The sequence below is a fragment of the Camelus bactrianus genome, chromosome 3 (assembly GCF_048773025.1).
Source record: "Camelus bactrianus isolate YW-2024 breed Bactrian camel chromosome 3, ASM4877302v1, whole genome shotgun sequence".
Taxonomy (NCBI): domain Eukaryota; kingdom Metazoa; phylum Chordata; class Mammalia; order Artiodactyla; family Camelidae; genus Camelus; species Camelus bactrianus.
In genome coordinates this window covers 110,517,997-110,534,528 of record NC_133541.1, presented here as the reverse complement: position 1 = coordinate 110,534,528, position 16,532 = coordinate 110,517,997, and the positions used below count along the sequence as shown (strand labels likewise).

General features: G+C 43.1%; 1 protein-coding gene and 1 pseudogene across 2 annotated transcripts in view; both read right to left on the bottom strand.

Moving 5' to 3' along the window:
* Positions 1-10,218, bottom strand: part of LOC105080935 (N6-Methyl-AMP deaminase-like) — a 43,744-nt pseudogene extending 33,526 nt beyond the window's left edge.
* Positions 1-16,532, bottom strand: part of GRIA1 (glutamate ionotropic receptor AMPA type subunit 1) — a 289,213-nt gene that overhangs the window by 182,586 nt on the left and 90,095 nt on the right. The window lies entirely within an intron of this gene.

Below are 16,532 nucleotides of genomic sequence, written 5' to 3'. Positions count from 1 at the left end.
GAAGAATAAACTGAATATTCTTTGTTCTGGAGAGCATAATTTAAAACAATCTTGGGTAGGGCACTTTAAGGTCCCTTCTAACTCAAAAACTCTAGTCACCCAAGGGATTTGCCTGACAGCATCCTGGGAGCAAGGTAGGGGCAGAGCTGAGTGAAAGCTAGCTCTCCCATGTGGCGGTCCAGGGTCCCAGGGGTCACTCTCTGGCCCTTTGACCATGGGCTGGTTCCATTGTGAGCTCTCCAGTTCAAGCTCCAGCTCTACAGGTTTGTGTGGAGAGGTGTTCTGTGCTCTTCCTCTCATATTCCTTTAAACTCTGATTTGATTGTCACCTTTGCCTTGGACATGTACCCTGATGAGAGGAAACACACACACACACACATGAGACTAAATGAAAGTTAATCCCAAGCCCTTTATGTCCCAGTGAAAGGTCGGGAACCGAAGATGCCTTCATCTTTAGCAGGGGAATTATGAAATAGCAGGGCTGGAGGATATCTAAAGGTCATTTCCAGGAGGGTATCACTGTGAAGACTGTGGACTCGAGGACACTTTTTTGGAAAGAAAAAGTTAAAAAAAAATAAGAGTGTGGGTGGGCTTGGTTCAAATCTTAACTCTATCACTCATTGGCTAGAGGATGTTTGGCAAGATCCCAAACTCTTTAGGGGTTCAGGTTTCTTTCTTTCTTTCTTTTCTTTTCTTTTCTTTTCTTTTCTTTCTTTCTTCCTTTTTTCATAAAATGGGGATGACAGCATCTTTTACCTCATGGAGATGCGGAGGTGGGGAGGTGAGGGGTGGGAAACTGTATAAAATGCCAAATATAGAGGCAGACAGCCAAGATGTGCTCAATCACTGTTAGCTATTATCATTCTGACCAGCCAGCTGCTGAATGAATTCTCTTGACAATATTCGTGCCAAATGGTCCTCTGCTTAAAAACTTCCAGTAATGGAGAACTCACGACCTCAAGGGGAATCAGCTTCAACCTCAAGCATCTGATCAGCTCAGACTTCCACTTTCCTTATGGGACAAGGCAGGCAGTCCCTGAAGGCCAAGATGAGAATGTTCCAGGTGGGATCCTGGGGTGTGATGCCTCTCTGAGAGTTGAGCCTATAGTTAAACTTGAAATAAACAGAAGACTTCACCTTCCAAGTCTGTCAGGTTAGCAGTCTCTGTGCAAAGCTCACCTAAACCCAAATTACTAAGCTGCCAGACACAGGAAAACTCTGAAATAATTTTTTAGCAGCAAAGTTCCAAGGTGGCAGACATCTACCTGCTTCCTTTCCTGGTTTTTCTCCAGACACTGGCCTGGCAGGCCAGGGGGTCCCCTGGGGGTGCTTCTTTCTCAGTCTGAGATTTTAGACCATCATTTTCTATAAATGTGAGCCCTTCAGGCACAATGACCTCAGATCCTTGTGCCCCCCCCCACCCCCACCCCCACGGTGAAAAATCTGGTGGACACATGATAATTCATTCCTCAAGAAATTCAGGACTAGAGAGCATCTCTTTTTTCCTACTATTTGGAAACTTACCCCTACAATCTCCATACTTCTATCTCCAACCAGGAGGACATGGCTCACCCTATAGACCAGCTGTGACCAACCCTCTTTGGCAGTCAGGGCTCTCGGTACCCTGCCTACTTTATCTAGACAACTTCACCACCGGGCACAGACCTTTTAGTCGATCTAAAAGCCTTCCTCATGTTCCCCTGTGGCTCTGTGTGCCTTTACCCACGCTATTTCTCAGGCATAGCACCTCTTCTTTCCTGACTTTCACCTACTTCCAAGTCCCACTGTCTCTGGACCTTCCGCTGTCTATGATCTTGACCCTTCCCACCCACCCAGGATCTATCCGCACTGCAAATGCAGTCACTTTAGTTTCCTGAATTGATGGCAAACTCATGGGCAGCCTTGCACCCCTCTGAAATAATTTCACGAGTATTGTCTATTTGCAAGATTATGGTCTTTTAGGTTAAATACTGTGACCTACACTTCTTTCATACTTTCTAAAGTGCCCAGCCTAGCAGACGCTTAGTAAATTTTTCTGGACAAAATAATTTATTTGAGTTGATAAAAAGTGTTAAGCTAAAATTAGCCATAGATTTCAAGTATGCTGAAAAGGAGGGAAATTATATAAAATCAGTGGCCCCACTCTGGTGAACCTTGATTAAACCTATGCTGTTTAATACCACCTAGCATGGTTTGATTTTCATTTAATTCTGTTAAAGTATCATAGGACAGATTCAGTGGGCCACATCATAATCTCAGGAGTGCAATAAATATCTACTGAATGAAGGGAAAGAGGAAGGAATTCCTGAAGAGGAAGTATAATTTCACATGCAGTTAAGGAAGGCTGATACATACAATACATGATCAGAATCACTTCCTTTTGATCCCGCCCTTGGATCCCAGCTCTTCCTCAGCTCTGCAGCGTGGCATTCAAGGCTCTCCATGTTCTAAGCATAAATGATTTTCCAGTCTCATCCGTCAAGTTTTCTCCATTTGCCCCTGTGTTTCTGCAAATGGACTGTTTGGTGTTTTCAAAATATAGTTTCAGTTCCCTGCTATTATCTTTCCTTGCTTTTCCCCCTTTCCTCTAAGATGTACTAAACTTGTAACTTAAGCTCCAGCAACCTCCTATCTGAAACAATTTGAATCAGAGGAAAGGGATCAGACCAAGCAGGTTGTGATCTCCCTGTCTTGACTTCTCTCTCCCTCAAGTAGTATGATTTTACCTCTTTGACAAGGCTTTGTATGTTTCGGCTCATGTATATTGCTTGTGATTGGTTATTTACAAGCCATTCTCAAGAGCTTCTCCTGGGCTGTGACCTGAAGGACAGGAGTGATCTTTTATCCATCTTGATATTTCCTGTGACACTTAGAAATAGCAAAATTTGCTCAATAATAGCTAATAACAATGCTAACATTTTAAGAGTACTTCTGGGTGCTAGGCATCACGTATTATCTCAGTGAATACTCGCGGTAACCCTCTGAAGCAAGAACTCTTAGCGTTGTTTTTCTTTTTTTTTTTTTGGATAAGTAAACTAAGACTTAGAGACTTTAAGTAGCTTGTCTGAAATCATATACCTGTGAGATGGAGGAATCGGAATACAAACCCTGGAAGTCTGACTACAGAGCCTGAGTTCTTGGAAAAAAAATTGGCAACAACCGCCATCAACCCCCCGCCACGGGCAGCCATCCTAGAGAGAAGAACAGACTCTCAAAAACAGTCAAAAATAGAAAAAGGCAGGGGGTGTGCAGGATCCATGGCACAGACCTCCAGAGGTCCTGACTCTTGAAAGTCTCAGTAACCAATTCGTATTCAGGTAGTCCCCAAACGTGCTAAGTGCTGAAATATACAAAGGGAAAGAGGGAAAGCGAGTTCTAAGGACCAAATTTCTATTGACCAAAGCGCCCCTTCAAAACAGCTCAAGGCTCTGCTGAGCTGAATTTTTCAAAACTGTCACTTTCCCGCAGCGTGAACTCTTCAAAGGACCTGAAAGAAGTGTTCCTGCTGGTGTCGGCTCACTCTCTCTGCTCCCTTCCGAGCAGACAGCCAAGTGTGCAGAATGCCTGGGGAGGCCAAGGAGCCAGGTGGGCTCGAAATGTTTCCTCTGTCAGGTGAGGAGAGACCTGTCTCTCCCTCGAGCCTGGTCCACTGGCCTGAATGACAGCTGAGCGGCACCTGGACTGGCTTCCCCAGATAGGACCGGGTTTGGAAGCCATGTGTGTTTCATCCTTAAAGGTCTTGTTAAACTGGCAAAGAAGACCCATGCAGAATGGAGGATGAAGTGGTAGTGACCTGTTCTGGCCTCTGAGGTCGTCATAGCAAATGTCACTTGAGAAGGGAGAGCAAGGACACAAGAGAAGTGATTAACCATAAGCTGAGTTTTGAGGGTCTCTCTGTGTCCTGCCCTTCCTTCCCCGTAGCTCTCCCAGTGTCAAAACAGGGACTCCCAGGGTCATGAATAGGGATCCCTGGATTTGGAATCAGAAACTCTAGGTTTTAGACCCCTGTCTCCCATTTGCAACTCGTATAACCTGCTGCAAATCACAGGTCTCCATTTCCCTGTCTGCAAAATAGAGCTGTAGGTGATGTCTGTTGTAGCCGCCTCTTTCACAGGGGCTGCTGTGGGGATCATTCAGCCAACACGTGAATGGGTTTTGTCATCTGGAGACCACAATAGGATATACAAAGGATTGTCATTTGTTGGATTTTTGTAGTGTACGTGTGGACACAAAAATAAATATGAAACAAAAATAAAAGGGCTGTAGGATACACTTCTAAAAGGAAAATATATTTTTAAATGCTTTCCGTTTTACAATTCTGGGACATGTTCAGATAGAACAGATGCAAACTTGTCATACTCTGTGTGCTTAAAAGATTCTCCCCTCTCCCCTTTCTCTCTCTAAATCATTCCCAGCATCTTCTGGGATGCTGTGGTGGATTCATCAAAATTGATCACTCAGGCCACTGAGATCTGTTGCTTTCACACTGTGAAAATGACACAGCTCAGTACTTTGTAAAGTGTTGACCTGGTTTCTTATTGTTCTGTATATGTTTATTTGCTTTATATACTTACAGGTCCTTGAGGGAGGCCTTATGCATCTATGACTTCTTATAGACCATGGCACGAGATATTTGGAAATGGCTCAGTACATCTTTAACATTAGTAAGTCAGCCAAACAAGTATTTAGTGTTCAAGTCCTATGTGTCTAGCACTTTGTTAGGAAATAAGGAGCTTAAGCAGTATAAGAAATAGAATAGGATTATATTATCTAAACCATATCTTACGTTTAAATAGAGGTTTACAATTAAAAAAGCATTTTTCAATTTGAGCCACAAAATCATTGAAGTAGTATTGGATTATACCCAAAGTATAAAATAAATATCCACAGATCCATATCAATATGAATAAATTGATTAAATAAGTGAATAAATGGGGGAGAACTGACAGTCTCCCAGGCAGAATTCCAAATAATTTATGTGACTTCTTTGCCTTTAAAGAGATGGGTCCTAACTCTCTACTCTTGAATGTAGGCTGGACATAGTGACTTCTTTCCAAAGAGTTAGCCCAATATTTAGTGTTACTTAACAATGTACCATTACTGGTTCATAATTTTAACAGATTCATCATGCTAATGTAAGATTTTAACTACAGAGAAGAAAACTGGCTGTGGGTACATGGGAACTCTTTGAACTACAGTCAGCCCTCTGTGTCTGCAAATGCGGATCCCTCAGATTTGAAGGGCCGAGTGCACTATGCCATTTTATATAAGGGAGTTGAGCATCTATGGATTTTGATATCTGGTTCTTTGAGACCTTTCTATAAATAAAGAACTGCAATAAAAAGTTTATTAAAAAAAAAGCAGTTTCACAAATGTGAGCTTGTCTAATGCCTGTCATATTCAATATACATGGTTGTCTTTGCTATCTCCCCCAAACCCACAAAAATCACAGCAAAGTGATAAAGTAGGTACAAACCCGATAGAACAAAGAGATGCTGAGAAAAGGCAAGATCAGGCAAAAAAGTAAAATATTTGGAGGATGGAAAGTGGATGAATGAAGGGTAGCTGACTTAGCAAAGTGAAGAAAGCTAAAGCTGAACTATCTGTAGAGGAAGTGGGTGGAGTCAGTAAAAGAAGCCAATAACAGCACAGGCCACGAGAAAAGGAGTGGGAATGTGAAGCACTAGGACTGAAATACACAGGAAATGGGGTGAAAACTGGTAGGAAGCTCCAGGACCCCTCTCCTAGCTCATGCAATGAGGTGACTGCCTCCTTTTCAGCCAGGCTGACAATCAGCATGAATTGGAGGGACTCTAGACTGGGAACACCAGGTACGGTGGAGGGTGAGGGTGAGGGTGAGGTCCAGCCACTGGCCATCTTCCTCCTCTCAGGCAGACCGTCCTATTGCCGTTTTGGCATTTATAAGAACAGATAGCTAAGGGTCTCTAAATATGGGGGGTGGGGTTAGAAATTAAAATTAACAGACAGGAAAAAACAAATCACTGGAAACAAAGTACAGTTCAGGGGCCAAAAGAACGCTTCAAAAACCTGTCCTCTTATTTTGGAGATAAGAGGCATGAATAGGACGCTATAACAAAGGAATAATAAAAAATAAGGACGTTAATAAAACAGATAAACGCATTAGTTAACAAAAATGCTGAAATACAGAGTTGAAGACATCACCCAGTAAATAGCTGAAAGTCTCACAAACAGAATCTTAAAAGTCCAACCTAAAACTACTAGGAAATGGAAGTGAAAGAGAAGAGGAGGGAAGGGTACTATCAAGTAAATTACATCAGAAAATCTCAAAGTGGAGGATCTGCATTTTAAACTGAAAATGTTCACCGAGTGCCTCGCATTGTGAATGACCCGTGAGTGAAATATGCTCCAGACCATAGCCCATCCAATCGATTAATGATTCCAGGGACACAGAAAAGGTCATAACAGCTTCTGCAAGGAGACAAGGGAGCAAATCATATAAAAAGAAGGAGCACTCAGAATGGCATTGGGTTTTGGTCAGTTCCAGTGGATGGAAGACGATTTTACGATTTGGTTCCTAAGAGAAAGAGAAGATAATGGGACAAATGCCTGCAAATTTTGAATGAAAATTATTTCCAGGCTTTCATTTCATCCCCAATCAGTGGAGTTTGAGGTGGAATAAAAACCATCTCAGATATGCAAGACGTACAAATTTATCTCCCATGTACTTTTTCTTAGGAAGGTACCGGAGGATACAGTCCACCGAAATGGGAGAGTAAATGGAGAACTGAGGAAGAATGAGATAGAAGAGGACTAATATTGGGGGAATGGGAGGGTCAGTCCCCGGAAGACAGCTCTCCTTGCTGGCCCACCAGGTCCAGGCCAGGCTGGAGCAGAAAGGACCAGGGAGGGGGTGGTGTTGGGGGTGTCCAAGAAGGAGGTCTCTAGGAGAGAACAGTGCAACTGAGAGACCTCCTTCTATGTGTGATTGTAACTGAGAGACGTGCTGTGGTTTGCTCTGCAAATTTAGGTCTGAATCAGTGATAAAATACAGAGAACGAGATCAGCAAAGCAAACAAGCAAAGTGGCATAAACAAACAAAGCAGGAAGACAGGAAGTTTCAGAGTTCACTCTTTGGCTCCGCTGTGAAGGTATTTACCTAGTCATAATACTGTAAACGCTGGATATTGATTTAACAAAAATATAACATTGGGAAAAAGGGAGCTATGTGAGTGGGGTGGTGGTGAAAGGGTTAAAGATGTGTGAGCTCAATCCTCATCTGTCACAGTAAGAATCCAATAAATAATATCTAAAACTAGAAAGTCAGAAAAAGGCAGTATGAGGGATTTGAAGGTAAAATATCAGAAGAAATAGCAAAAAAAAAAAAAAGTTTTAAAGTGATTCCTGAGAGCTGGAATGTGGGATAGAAAAGGATGAGGGAAGGCGATGCTGAATTTTATTTTATTACTTAGAATACCATTTGGTTTTATGTATTATTTGAGGGGGAAAAAAGATCTTTAAAAATATTCATGTCCTCCGTCCAGTGCCTGGAAGAATGAGTAATCATCTTTCTCCATTTTACAGAAGAGGAAACGGAGGCTGTCAGAGGTACAGTGACATGTTCAGAATCACAAAGAGAGGCAGTGGTGCAGCCAGGACTAGACTCTGTCTCCTGACTCGCAGACCGGTGCTCTGTCCATTTAGACGGAGAAGCAGGGAGCAGTAGACTTAATTTATCCTGTCAGCCCCGTGGGCAGGGATTCTGTAGAATCTAGAGTCATCTGCTAGTTTCAGGGATATGCTTTGACCTCTATCACCTTCTGTGAGTCCTGGAAAACAACAGGCTTGGACAGTTCATGGAGGACAGCCTCTTGCTATGAAGGAACCAAATCCTAAAATCATCTTCCATCAGCCCTTTGTGTCTTACTGCCGCACTGCTCTCTAGCCCCTTCCCGGTGTCGCATGCTTCAATAAACATAACTACTTTTACTCTGGGTAAGAAAAACTACAGTGGGACAAAAGAATGAAACCATAGATGTTTTTGCATTTTTAAACTAGTCATTTGCTTTCCTTTCCGTCACAGTACAGGGGATAGCCCATTTCTTTTCCTGCCTGGTGCAGTTGAAGCGTGTTTTCCTCAGATACCTTCTGTCTTGTGAGATGCATTCTGGTTTGGGCTTTTGCTTTCATGTTGCCATCACAAAAGATTGTTCTACTTTCTTAGTTTGTACTTAAGAATCTGCCCTACTTTCTGCCCGGTGTGGGATTCTTATAGCAGGTCTGTGCCTTCATGCAGCCCCAGGTTCTTGAGATGCTTTCCTTCCTTCCTCAAACGATAGTATGCGTCTCAAACTCATCCAACTCCCTCCTTGATCATCATTCCTTCCTTTTTTTCTTTCATTCCGGTGCAATTCTATTGAATAACTTTATGTGTGTGTAAGTCTGTCTGTGTGTGCATGATAGACACTAGACAGGAATCTAGGAATTCAGTGGTGCACAAAACAGATACTGCCTCTATCCCCCGAGCTCTCAGTTGAGTGGAAAAAGCAAAGGCAGGAATGAATTATTATTGCATTTGTGTGACAGAGAGTTGTGCAGGGAATCTGGGTACCATGAAAACTTGTGAATGAAAATCCAACCTAATTGAGATGGCAGCTGTTGGTCAAGGCTGTTGTGTGAGACCCAGTGGGACACCTCAGATGCCTGCCGCAGAGTTGAGTGACACATTAATGCCTAAAAAACATTGACCATTTCCCTGATAAATATCCTTGGAATGGTACTGTAGTAAAAAGTGATCTACAAATTAACCTTATTATTAACCTTATTACCCTAAGGAAGTTCAATAAAAAGTCAGGAAAAATTCCTGATATAAAATGAGGGTGAAACTTGACTGGGGGAAAAGGATGGGAAGGATTCTGCCTAGACCTGGAAGATCAAGCTGACGTCTCTCCTTACTCCTTTGCCATCTTCAAATTTGTTCTGAAAAGCAATTTCAAATTTCAAATTTCTGCTTAGTGGCTCCTGAAGAACTAGGCTTGGGTCAGGATGTAACTAAATCTTTTGACACAGGGGACAACAACCAGAAAACAGCAACCCACATTTGTAGGGCTTGCAATTAACACAGTGCCCCATCCAAGGTACACCACTTAGACCTTTTCACACTCTCAGAGATAGGCTTCTCAGCTTTGAAAGGGTAAGAAAAAAAAAAAAAAGATAGGGTGTGCTTCTCACAAGTACTGTACACACCCTAAATGAGAACAAACGTTTATAGAGACAGGAAGCTGAAAATAAAGTTTTGAAACTAGCAAATACAGGTTTACTGCTTCCACTGTAATTTGGCATAGAAAACAGATTTCAAGAGGTGGAATGAGGATTCCCTTATTTGGCAAAAGTAATGTTTTCTAGAAAATATGGGTGCAAAGTGAATTTCTTTAAAATTAGTACCCTTTTTACAGTTTTTCACTGGAAAGCTAGGAAAGCAGCCTAGTAGGGAAGGGGTCTCCAAAGTACCGAGGAAGAGATACAAACACACACACACACACAACACATACACACTCACGCATACACACACACTCACATGACTCAGTGGCTGGTCGAGGCAGGTTATTTTAGGGGCTCATCAGTGACATTTTCAGGACTTTGGACGTCTTTCTCAATCTTGAATTTTCTACTTCATCCAACCTTGGAAACCTCTCTAGAACCTCAGTATTTCACCCTTACCTGAAAAGCTGTGGTTTCCGTACTTGGATCCTTTATGATTTGTGGACTTGGTACAATAAAGCTTGGCCATAACGCAACACTTTCTTGGAGGCTTTTACTGTCACCTCCTACTGTGATTTTCTCAAACTTATGTAATTTATGGGCCCATTTGGAGGGAAACTGTTCTTCTGAACTCACAATGTTGGCAAATTATTTTTATCTTAAGGATACTTAAAGATGTATAAACATTCAAACAGAGGTCAACTCTCTGTTTCTAGCTTAGAATGACAAAAATGAAGAAAATTTATAAATGGGATGTGAACGCAGTGGTTTGAGCAACGGGTTTTGGATTACCAGCATATATTTAATGTGACCGACTGTGGCATTTGCTGACTCCAGAACACTCTTTGTGACGCCAGTACTGTGCTGTGTTATTGTGTAGGTTTTATGAGTTCAGCATGCCTAAAGCGCTGTCTGCTGGGTGAAGATTCGGTTCTCTCACCAGTGGTTTTCCTCTTTTTCCATGTAGTACATCGTCATGTCGCCTTCCCCCTGCTTTATCTTATGGGTGCATCACTTCTGTGCCGATGGGATAGTAAGTGCAGATACCAGCAGGGACTTAATCTGTGACAATACTCAGTTAGGAAGTGATCATACTAAGATACCCTCCTTGTTTTTAATGATAATCAGAATAAAGACACCAGATTAAACAAACAAACAAACATACATACATCAGAGTACTCAGATCCCTGAGGAAAAGGAGCTGGGGGGCCGACATTAGCCTGAGAAGCTGCTAATATGTTCCTTCATAATTATATTTATGTCCAAAGCTATATAGATTTTGCAGAACTAATGTGGGAACTATTTTACTACTTTTTAAAGTCAAAATTCTTCAAAAGTACCCTTAATTAAAATGAAGGGGATCCATCAGGGGCTGTGAAAAGTACAAATTAATGCATATTTCAAGAGGTGTATGAACTCCTTTGGGCACTTCCACTAGAGTGATTCGGAGCGGAGGCACCACACAGAATGCATGTTTTTCTTTCTTTTCTTCCTGGAGAGATTATCTATAATGTTTTAAATTTCTGTACCATCTTTTCCCCCAAGCAGTACAGAGCACTTCATAAACTTCATACTAATGATGTTAACATACCCATGAGACTAAATAGATGGTGTGTGACATGGTCCCCGGCTTATAAATAAATGAACAAGCTCAAAGAGAGGGATAGAATTTCATTTCCTGGACACTTTGATTAACTTCTCTTCTCTTCCCCACTCGCAGCACTATAAAAATCCACACTCTTCTCTTTCACTTTTTTATCCCTTTCCTGTTCATTCACCCAAGGAATCTGCATAAAAAGCAGTCTTTTATGCATTGTACTTGGTGGGTGTGATGAGAGTAGTAAGGCGAATACAAGGCACGACCTTGCAAAGCTAATCATTAGAGAGGATGAAAAGGAAAACTTTCCTACAAAAGCTGAAAGATGATTTAAAAATAAAATAATTTAGCACAAATAAAAATACCCAAAAATCTGTTCTAGGAATTTAGATAAGGGGCCCATCCTAGAAGGCTGGTGGTAGAGGGGCGGTTGGGTCAGAGATGGTGGAGATTCACCAGATGTACCAGATAGGAGACAGACATTGATCTGGTGACTAGTGGGTGACACATTTTGGACAGAAGTAGAAGCAGCTGTTCTAGGCAAGAGAGATTGTGCATAGACTGTCTGGGAGATATTAGATATGAACGGGCAGCATTGAGTCTAACAGGTTATCATTAAGTCAGTAATTCTGTATGCCATGTATTATGCACGAGGCTTTATGTACTTATCTGATTTAGTCTTAACACTTTGATCCAGTTTAAAGGCACACAAATCAGCAAGATTAAATCATCTGTCCTGGGTCACAAAGGTAGAAAGTGGAAGAAACAAGATTCATACTGGCTATTTGACTCCAAAGCCCCTGTTTTCAAACATCATGTGATTTCCCAGTAGTGAGAGATGACAGCTAAAAGGTTGGTTGGTGCTGGGTTATTATAGACGTTCTGGACGTCGGAGGGTTCAGGCTCTAGGCTGTAGAAACAGCGGATGATTTTTAGACTAGAAGAGTAATAGGAAAAACAGCAGTGCTTTAGAAAGAGGAATTTGGCTGTGGGTGCATAGGCTGAGCCAGAAGATGAGACGCAGAGGGAGAACAAAGACTGATTCCTTCCAACAGCGAGACATGGAGGTTATCGTGGCTTCCCAGTGCTCCAGTGCAGCCTCTCCGTAGCTCCCCAACCTTGTCTTACACCACCTTCCAGCTTGGTTCTCGGTCACCATCCAAACCAGCCTACTTCCCCTGTGCTGGTGGGAGTTACACTCCCTTTCACCGAAGAACATTTGTACATGTTGCTCCAATCAGCAGAAATAATTTCTCCTCTTTTTTATTCCTTAACTTATCCTTCTATTCATCCTTCAGATTTTGGTTTAAATGTAACTCCACTTGAGAAGTCTCTCCTGGCATTTCTGTCTATGTCAAATGCCCTGTCAGAGACCCTCACAGCACCATGTGCCCTCTCCTTTATAACATCCTTCACAGGTAGAATGATCCATTTATCCATGTGCTTATTTGCTGAATAGCTGCTAGCCTCTTCTAGAATACATGCTGCTTGAGGGCAGGAGTCATGCCTGCTTTTGCTCATCATTGTGTTCTCAGAGCCTCCTGCACTGCCTATCACACGGTGAGCACTCACCGTGTGTTGAATGAGTACGGGAATGAGTGAATGAATGAATCCTGCATCAGGATGACAGCAGTGCAAATGAATGGGCAGGTATGATGGAAGCATTGACAAGAGGCCCCAGTGACTGATCTGGGGCTGGGGAGGGGGGAAAGAGAGGAAGGGCACGCCGAGGTTGAGACAGCTGTCAATGATGGCTCTGTGGTGTTCAAGCCTGGCTACTAGAAAAATCAGACAGCCTTCAATTGTAGACTTCTCACTCACTACCATCTCGGGTAAGTAGCTGCCTGAGATTCTGAAGCAAGAGGCGAAGAATCAGAAGCAGAAATGGGCAAGCAGTGTAGCCCAGAGCAAAACACACCCTTAATCAAAGAGTTTCTTGAGAGAACAGCAGGCGGGAGAAGTTAAGTCCCCTTGTGGAAGTGTGCCTCAGGGGGATTATCAGATTTCCTGGCCACCAAACTATCCAGTTGACCCTCACGCCATCTCAAAAATGCATCTGCAGTTTCCTTTACATTTGAGTGAAGCCTGATTCCTCTTTTGGATCCAAGGAGATTTCCTCATGTCACTTGCCCCAGGTGGGAAGCAACTCAGCATGATAGATGAAAACACTGATAATATTTTCCAAGGCCTCGACCAGATGTTAGCTTTGTCAGTCACATGGCCTCACCTGACCACCATGACACCCCTGCTTTTCCCAAGAAGCATTAGGTCTGCCCTCACTAACCCAGGTCCTGTTGTGCATATTAGGCATACCTCCACCATGGTCACGTTATTTCTTTCTGTTCTTCCTCTTTTTGTTTTTCCTCTAGATTATGAGCTCTTTGAGAGTGGGGACCTCATCAACTTCATGTAGCATGGACTCTGGAGACAGTCTCCCTGGGTTCAAATCCTGGCTCTTCCATCTACTGTGAGCTTGGACAAGCAGCTTAATCTCTCTCTGCATTTTAGTTTCCTTATCTGACAAATAAGGATTATAGTAGGACATACATTCCAAGGTCATTGAGAGGATTCTCATTCACCCAATCATTCATAATCGATTCCAGTCATTAATTCACTGAGTTCCAAATTCCCAGCTCTGTTCTAGGTACTAGAAATACAGCTGTAAATAAAATGGATAAAGTTCCTCCTCTTTCAGAGCGTATATTGCATGGGAGGGAAAAAGAATTACAAATAGACAAACACTATAATTTCAGACAGTAAGACACGTGCCAGGATTAGTTTACACTGGCTCACAAGAGCGAACTATGTGTATTTCTTCCCAGCTTAACATTCAACAACATCACATTGCTAATGTGAACAATTGAATGAGCCATAGTGGAGGTATTTACACTAGGAAATTGGCAAATGCAACAAGTTAGCAACACCTTATTTCTACCCGACTCTGTCCAAGTGTTAAGCATTTATCAGCACGTCGCTGAGTAGGAAGGCACTAAGGCTGATTAAGAGACAGTAAGGAGGTAAGAGTGGGGTAACTCGTTGTCAAGGAACCTCTGAAAAAGTGAAGCTTATGCTCAGGCTTGAAATACGAATATGTAGAAATGATGAAGGGAAGTGTAATCTAGGCTGAGTGGACAGCTGGTTCAAACTCCTAAAGGGGCAATAGGCTGGTATTTATTCCAGGAACAAGAACAGTAAAAGCCACTGAGGCTGAAGCATAAGGATTGAGGGAAAGAATGATGTGAGGTGAGGACAGAGCAAGATCACATAGATCCTTGTTGGCAAATCACCTGCATTGATTCCAAGTGCAGCTGGCAGCTGTCGGGGGGTTTTCAGCAGGAGGGACTATTCAAAGGACTTAGAATGTACCCAACACCTAGGATATGCTCTAGAAATGGCACCCATGCCTGTTAGTACTCATCTTGGTGTCCCTGGTAGCTCACACATTGCTGGGCACGAAGAAGGTATCTGGTTAAAGTTCATTGAGTAATAAATGTATGGTCACAAGAGAGCACCTTGCCCTTTCCAAGCCTCAGTTGCCTCATCAGAAAAATAAATTCTTTGCAATAGATGTTCTCCCAGGTTCTTCTGTTCCTAAGCGCTCCCCTTGTATGACCATGGATTGCAGACTGGTTTTGCTAACCCACCTGGCAGAGGTTACCGCAGCTCTTAACAGCCAGTATTTTCAAACAAACACGCAACACCACTATAGTCATCTCATTCCCGAATGTGACATTCCTGCCCCGTACAGTCGCGTAAAACAGAACAGACTCCGTATTTATGTTCCCATCTTAAGGGGCCAGGGGAAGAAGGAGAGAGAGAGAGAAATACGCGATCACTAACGAGGCCATAAATATTGATGTCTTCCTCAGACCCCCCCTAGATCTCTATCATTTTGGCAACTGGCTGATTAATAATAGATTAAACACTTTATATTTGCTTACTCTGGAATCCGTGACTTTAAGTGCATCTGCTGTGTGGGAACAGGTTTAGATGGAGATCGACAGATCACGCTGACTTCCAGCATAAAAATACAACGGGAGGGGACACAAATTGAGCATGACAACCAATATTGCCACTGACTAACAACTCTAATGCTGTGTGCAAGGCTTGGGATGTCTTTCCAGATGTTTATTTGGAACATGAGAACCCAAGTGAGAGGACTGTGCTAGCACGTACCATATGGTCGTGTTCTCAGTAAGTGACAGAAGAGAAAGGAAGGCTCCCCACCCCTCATCCAAATACCGGTCGGTGATCACAGGAATCCGAGGCAACATGGTCACAACTGGGAGGGGACTGGGGTGCATGTCCATGGCTGCTGAGGTAGACCACCTTGCCCTAAACACGTATCCTTCGCGATGGAGACAGGTGACAGGACCAAAGGATTCACTGATGCCCCACTAAAATGCTAGAAATGCCCACTTAAATGCTTGTCTTTGTAAACCAGTGAGAGGGCCACCAGATCCGACGACAAGAGGCAGTTTGGCATATTGGAAAAGATGCTGAGGGAATCATGATACTGGGCATCCTGCTCGGACACTGTTGCTGAGTGTCCGTGTGATCCTGGGCTTATCCCTTCCCTGGACCTCAGTTTCCCATCTTCCCAGTGAAAGGATGGGTATGAGCAGTGTTCCTCAGCGAGAATCACTGGTGGAGCTTTTTAAAAATCCAGATGCCGGGATTCTTTGTCAGAGGTTGAACTGTGTCCTCCTCCGAAATATGTTCATGTCCCAACCCCCAGTACCTCAAAATGTGACCTTACTTGGAAATAGGGTCACTGCAGATGTAATTAGTGAGGATGAGGTCCCACTGGGGTAGGGTGGGCCTGTGCGACTGACGTCCTCCTAAGAAGAGAAGACACAGACACACAAAGGGAATCACTGTATGGCAGTGGAGACAGAGACTGGTGCAGTCACTGCAAGCCAGTGAATGGCAAGGATTACTGGCGACTACGGGAACCTAGAAAGAGGAATGGAAAGATTCTCACCTACAGTTTTTAGAGAGAGCGTGGTCCTACCGACACCTTGATTTCAGACTTCCTGCCTCCAGAACTGTGAGACAATAACTTTTTGTTGTTTTAAGCCACCTGTTTGTGGTACCTAGTTATAGCATTCCTAGGAAATGAATACACCTCACTTCTAATCTTACAGAATTAAAAAGTCAGTGGAGGAGCCTGGAAACACAGTTATAAAAAGCTCCCTAGAAAAAAATCTGATGCACATCGTGGTTTATGAACTTTGAATTAAGTGCCTTCCCAACTGTGGAATTCTTTGACTCGTGTAGAAATCTGACTCCAGCTTCTGGCTCTGGAGATGCATCACCGGAACAATGAACTAGGAAAGAGATGCTTGGGTGGTAAGGAAACTTTCCTGCATTCTGTGGCAGAACAATGGAGTCCTGCTGACAGCGAACAAAGAGAAAGAATCTCGGGTGGTGCTGAGGGTTCATCCTCCTTCTAGGCTCATTCACAACCCCCCCAGACATAAACTACTTAAAAGGCAAAGTTGATGGGAGCTACCAGTGAGTCAATGATCCCTTTGAGCTACTAATAACAAACAATAAAGATCCTTGCCAGAAATATGCCTACACTTCCACAGAGCTCCAGACACCCTGATCCCCCTCTGCTGACTTTCCAGGGATCCATGAACATCCCACCAAGAACCTCTGGATGCTGCAACTCGACATGACCCATTGGTGC